We start from the raw sequence: 6923 nt of genomic DNA, 5'->3' as shown, positions 1-6923 counted from the left end.
ATCTGTTGGACTGGTGCAGCCAGAACAACCTTGAGCTCAACGCTCTAAAGACAGTGGAGATGGTTGTGGACTTCAGGCAGAACCCAGCCCCACCTGCCCCCATCACCCTCTGTGACTCCACAATTGACACTGTGGAATCTTTCTGCTTCCTGGGAACCATCATCTCCCAGGATCTCAAGTGGGAGCCAAACATCAGCTCCCTCATCAAGAAAGCCCAGCAGAGGATGTTCTTCCTGCGGCAGCTGAAGAAATTCAACCTGCCAAAGACTATGATGGTGCACTTCTACACAGCCATCATTGAGTCCATCCTCACCTCCTCCATCACCATCTGGTACGCCGCTGCTACAGCCAAGGATAAGGGCAGGCTGCAGCGTGTCATTCGGTCTGCTGAGAAGGTGATTGGCTGCAGTCTACTGTCGCTCCAGGAACTGTACACCTCCAGGACCCTGAAGCGGGCCGGGAAGATTCTGGCTGATCCCTCCCACCCTGGTCACAGACTCTTTGAGACTCTCCCCTCTGGCAGGAGGCTGCGGTCCATCCGGACCAAAACCTCACGCCACAAGAACAGTTTTTTCCCATCTGCCACCAGCCTGGTTAACAAAGCCCGGAAACCACCCTGACATTCCCCCTTTCCCCCACACCCCCCCTTTTTTTGCTGACAGGACACCTGTAAACTGTAACTCTATGCGTTACATTAACGCTCAGCTTGGACTCCTGCTTTACTTGCACTGCTTTACTTGCACAATGATCACCTGCACTGTTGTATTGCTCTTGCATCTTATACTGCTCTATATTTACTCTCACTCACTTAAAACTGTGCACATATATTTATATTATATTGTAGATATGTTTATACTGTTTAATTTGTATTGTATTGCACCGACTACGCCAAAACAAATTCCTTGTATGTCCAAAAACGTACTTGGCAATAAAGCTTTTCTGATTCTGATTCTGATTCTGATTCTGAATCCGGCTACGAAGGACCAATAAATGTTAGGTATTATTTAGTCAACTCAGAGGTAAGAACGATACAGTCAGTTACTTGTGACAAGGGTAGCCCACTTTGCAGTGAAACTACAAAGTTTTTGACACCCTATCTCTTTATTTATATGCACAGTTCAACAGACAGGGTGTGTGTGTGTGAGACAGAAAGGAGGCTGGTTCACACAGAGATAACAATGATCTCACACACACAGGGAGGAAGGCATAGTGCAGGTGCCTTGCAACACAAAGTTTTTACATGAGTGATAACAAGTTTTTGCACCCATCCAACACACCACGGTACCAGTGTGTTGTCTCATGCCGGGCAGTTTTTTTGGCTCCCTGAATGCTCCAGGCAGCTGGATTTGGACGTCAGCTGATTTTTTTTCTCAGTATCTGTGATGTTTACATTATTTCAGGTGAATAATGCAGTTAAATACACAGCGGGCTAAGTACGCTGATTGACGCTGACATAAAGTTCTGGTTCAGTCCGCCCTTTTCTTTCCACTATAGCTGTATGAGAAACCTTAATGTTTGTAAATAGTAGAGTTTAATTATAGCTGGGAATCCTCGGTTTTTGTTTTTGCGTCACTTTTTAAAGATGCGCTGTAGAACGCTACATTGTTCACTTAAGTCCGCACATAAAACAGTCTGCATGTGTTCCGATATAAAACAACGCTGTACCAAATATTTTTGGTACGATTACGTGTACCGTTACGCCCCTACAGCTTTATATTGGAATATACGTTTTACTGGTTTTTAAGCAAACCACGTTTCTACCATCTAGCTAGCTAGTTAGCTCGTTAGATGGCTAACTAGCTAAACAGCTAAAAGGTCTTGTTTTGATATACTGTCTTTATATATTGTTAATTAGCGCTGCTAAGTAGTTTTTGTGATGCAATGTTTTAATGGCTAACATTTATTTATTCTAATTGGACATCTCATTGATGATGTGGGCCTATATTTTTAAAAAGCTCGACAGCTGATTTGACAGCTATTTAAGAAGACATTCTAGCTAGCTAGCAAGCTGAAATATATTGTTTGGTATTATATTTTCTTTTAACAGCACAAGAAAGCAAAATAAATACATAAATGAATAAAAAACAAACCATAAATCTATTGAGTGGTTAAACTGATTGGAAACCCATTCAAATGGTATTTTAAATTGTATATTTTATCCTGTTTTTTTTTGGAAAAAACAATAATTTTATATGGTAAATGGCTTGCACTTATATCCAAAGCGCTTTACACTACAATCAGTCCATTCATCCACACATCCACTAACAGTGGTAGGGTAAACTAGCCAGTGCTGCCCTGGGGCAGACTGACAGAAGTGGGGCTGCCATACAATCGGTGCCACCGGGCCCTCTGACCACCATCAGCAGGCAAGGTAGGTGAAGTGTCTTGCCCAAGGATACAACGATTCAGACGACCGGAGAGGGTTCGGACCGGCAGCCCACTACTTACAGGACAAACCCCTGCCACCTGAGCCACCATATGTTTTGAAAATGTAAATCGTTCACACTCTAGGTTCAAGAAGGAAAATCAGATTTCACCTGGTCATAAGGTTTAAAATTTTAATCTGACCCTTAAAGCTATCCGAGAACTCGCTGTCTTTGCTTCTCTAAATTCCTGCATCTTGATATTTCCCCCAAACTGCTGTAACTGGGGGAATAAAAACCAAGGTATGAAAGGGGTTAAATGTGGAGTCTTTTAATAGAAGAAATGTGAAGAACTGTTCACCCTTTTAAAACAGTAATAGCAGATGGTATCGTTCCACATGAGAGCCCAGATACAGCATCACTTCTCACTCTGCTACCTGAATTGATTTTTTTTTCAGCTTTACTCTTTGCTGAAATCTGCCTTTATCCCCTCCGCTTTGACTTAACCGGCCTTTTTGACATCCAGGGTTGTATATTTACTGGCCTGGTAGATTTGAATCTTGTTTTAGTTTTGCTGCTTCAAGAGCGTGTGGCGATTGCTGCAAGGCCAAGAAAGCTGCAAGATAAAACTACTGAAGTGTGAATTAATTTCCCAGAATTTATTGTTTCTTGTTAAGGAAACATTAGACAATATGACCTCTTCAGACCAGGGGGTAAAATGTTGATATTTACCCACAGGCTTAGTTCTTATGGAGCGTTCAGACTGACTGTGAATGACGCGATAGAAGCGAGTGATTTACATGTTAACCCTATGAAGAGGTGCGTTCAGAAGCGAATTTTGAAAGTTGAAAAATCTGAACTTTTCTCTTAATTCCCATCGTGAATCAGTCAGTACAGTCCCTGCAAAGAAATAAGGGAAAACAATACCTACAATCTGCAAACATCCTATATATAAACAAGAAAGAAACATTTATGTACACATAGGATAAAGGAAGGTTTGCTCTGAGAGGTTTGTGGTTGGCTTTGAAAAAAGCCATTGAAATTTAGACCTCTCCAAACTGGTTCCATCTCTGGGGAATCTGGTGAACCCAGAAATGTCGACGACAGCGGCTTTGTTCGGCTTTCCATAAATAAAGCGCCGTGACTCGCTCCATAAAATCCAGGTCTGCCATGTTGAGTTGAAAACGGCAAGCAGCAAATAGAAACTCCTCCTATTTGATGACACGGTGAAGGGAATGGAGCGAGTGAAACGTTGTGGGCCTTTGGCGAAGCAAATTGCTGGCAAAATGTCAGGCAAGCGACAGCACACGAATGAGCCAAAAAATTCGCTGAAATCGTAGTCGTTCTGAACGCACCATTAAAATGGAACTAAACGCCATGTAAAAGAAAACTCCGCCCCCAGACAGATTTTAAAAAATGCCACCAAAATGGGCGGTGCCAAGCGTATGGGGGTTAAGCGGGGGTGTGGTCAGGAGGATGAGGGAAAGTGTGTAGCTGGTAGTTTTGCCATGGATAGATCTTTTGAGGTGGATAATTTTTCACCGCCCTCATCACCGAGGCTTTATGGAGCTCAGCAGGCCTGAGCCTTATCAGTTCGAGGTGCTCACTTGGGCCAATTCTCTTTACTATATATATGCTTCCAATAGGTCAAATTATCAAGCAGCATAGGATACATTTTCACTGTTACGCTGATGATACTCAGCTTTACTTATCCATAAATCCTGATGAGCCCAACCAGTTAGATAGACTACAAGCATGTCTTGAAGACATAAAAACTTGGATGACTTTAAATTTTTTGCTTCTAAATTCAGACAAGACAGAAGTTTTCGTCTTTGGACCGGAGTCTTTAAAAAAGAAACTACTTAGTCAATCACTTAACCTGGATGGAATTAAATTGACCTCCGGTAATAAAGTAAAAAACCTTGGTGTTAACTTTGACTAGGACATGTCATTTAAATCTCATATTAAATAGGTTTCTATGGTTTCCTTCTTTCATCTCTGAAACATTGCCAAAATTAGAAATATCCTGTCCAGGAGTGACGCTGAAAAACTAGTCCATACATTTGTTACTTCAAGGCTGGACTATTGTAATTCTTTACTATCAGGATGTCCACAAAATGCAGTTAAAAGCCTTCAGCTGATTCAAAATGCTGCAGCAAGAGTTCTGATGAAAATTAAAAAGAGAGATCATATTTCTCCTATTTTAGCTTCCCTTCATTGGCTCCCTGTTAAATCCAGAATAGAATTTAAAATTCTCCTCCTCACATATAAAGCTTTTAATGATCTAGCTCCATCATACATCAGAGATCTGATTGTTCCATATGTTCCTAACAGAGCACTTTGTTCTCAGACTGCAGGTTTACTGGTGGTTCCTAGAGTCTCTAGAAGTAGAATGGGAGGCAGATCCTTTAGTTATCAGGCTCCTCTCCTGTGGAACCAGCTCCCAGTTTTAGTCCGTGAGGCAGACACCCTGTCTACTTTTAAGACTAGACTTAAAACTTTCCTTTTTGATAAAGCTTATAGTTAGAGTGGCTTAGGTTATCAGGGAGGGAGCCTTCCTCCCTCCCTGTTGGATGGAGTAAGGGGGAGTCAGGTTTAGCCTAAACCGGCTCAGTTATGGTTGAGGTGCAAACACACCCTCCATTTCTGCTACCTGTATGACCCCTTCTCTTTTCCAATGGTTATAATCAGTCTGACAGAGAGAGGTATCCCAATCCTTGTGGTTTTTAGTATAACAATGACCATCAGTGGGACCCTTTGTGGGGTTCCTTGAGACGACATTGTTGTAAATAAGCGCAGTTTAACTAAATAATCTGAACTGAAACTATCTCTGTAGTTATGCTGCTATAGGCTTAGGCTGCTGGAGGACATAATGACCACTTTCACCCTCTTCGCTACATTCTCACACTACTCTCCAATTTTGCATTATTTGCTGTTATATCAGCTTTTAACCTTGTTCTCTCTTTTTCTTCCTAGAAGCTACACCTGGCCTGGCTCTGTGTCTACCTGTGACACCTTTCTGGAGAGGGGAATCGTCCGAGCTTCTGCTGGCAACAACTTAAGGCTCACCTTCTACTGATGATCCACATAGCCCTGTCTTTTAGTGTTTAACCCTTTCTCTCTCCTAGACATGGCTACTGACTGAGCTTCTACTGTAACTAACTCTATGTTCTCTCTTTCAGACTCTAACCTTGAAAACTGGCTCAGAGTTTATCTGTTCTTTCTTTCTAGATGAAACGACTAAAGGAGCTACATCCATTAACATTTACTTTTCCTTCCCATAGAAAGTACTCCTGGATCAGTGCTTCTTTGTTCTTTTTGTGTCTCTGCTGTGTTCTCTCAAACCCCCAGTCGGTTGTGGCAGATGGCCGCTCACACTGAGCCTGGTTCTGGTTCTGCTGGAGGTTTCTTCCTGTTAAAAGGGAGTTTTTCCTCTCCACTGTCGCTACATGCATGCTCAGTATGAGGGATTGCTGCAAAGTCAACGCCAGTGACTGTCCACTGTCTCTACATGCTCATCCAGGAGGAGTGAATGCTGCAAGTCACTGACTGGATGCAATCTGCTGGGTTTCCTTAGATAGAAAAACTTTTTATCTAATTTGAATAAATAACTGAATCTGACTGCACTGTTCAATGGTTAGGATTAATTGGAATGAATGAACCTGACTGTTGTGAAGAACCTTGAGACAACATGTGTTGTGAATTGGCGCTATATAAATAAACTGAATTGAATTGAATTGACTCTTCAATGCCCGGTGCCGCCGTGGCAGTACAGTGGAGGAACAGCTCCAATTCCTGACTTGCTACGGGGGTCATTCTGAGTGAGATGTGGTTTTATACCCGAATGCGGGGGCTGTGACGTAGACATGTACCAAGCTGTGCCGTTTAAACCAATAGAAAAATCAACAGCAGTAGCTACCATTCAGTCCAAAGAGGGCAGCACTAAGACGGTTTTAGGACAAATATTGCAGAATTAAACAAGTTTACATGAAATTTTAAAAATTGCACAGTAACATAAAGATGGCCCAGATTATACGGTTTATCTGCAAAAAAAGTTGATTTGGGGTTTAGTTCTACTTCAAGTCTGTAAGTGGGTGGTGTTTGAGTACATTATTACTTTTAGGGCATTTTATGTCCATCAGCTTTCTTTCTGGGAAAAAAAAGATGAAAAATATACAACTGAGTTGCATTTTTGATATTTTTCAAAATAAAAACACAGATTGCAGTTTTTCGTGGCCCTATTTTGATATGCATTGTTTGCTGTCAGAACTAAAAACTCCCCCACCAATCACCCTTGAAGCTGTGATCGTGTAAAACATTTGTTTTCACAGATTTATTTTTTCTCTGTCACTGTCTATTTAAAACAGCAGCCTGACAGGTCTACCTGGACAGAGGTATTGGTACAGCTAAAATATAACTTTATTATTGGAGTTATTGGGTTTCCAGTTTGTGCTCAAAAGTCTGGTTTTTGATGATTCCAGTCAAAAAAAACAAGAACAGAATTCTGAGTGCGACGTTCCGATTTCCCGGAGCAGTGGTATCTTTGCGGCCGCAGTTTGT

The sequence above is a fragment of the Girardinichthys multiradiatus genome, chromosome 11 (genome assembly GCF_021462225.1).
Source record: "Girardinichthys multiradiatus isolate DD_20200921_A chromosome 11, DD_fGirMul_XY1, whole genome shotgun sequence".
NCBI classification, from domain to species: domain Eukaryota; kingdom Metazoa; phylum Chordata; class Actinopteri; order Cyprinodontiformes; family Goodeidae; genus Girardinichthys; species Girardinichthys multiradiatus.
The sequence above is the reverse complement of the archived record's forward strand: the minus strand, read 5'-3'. Positions refer to the sequence as shown.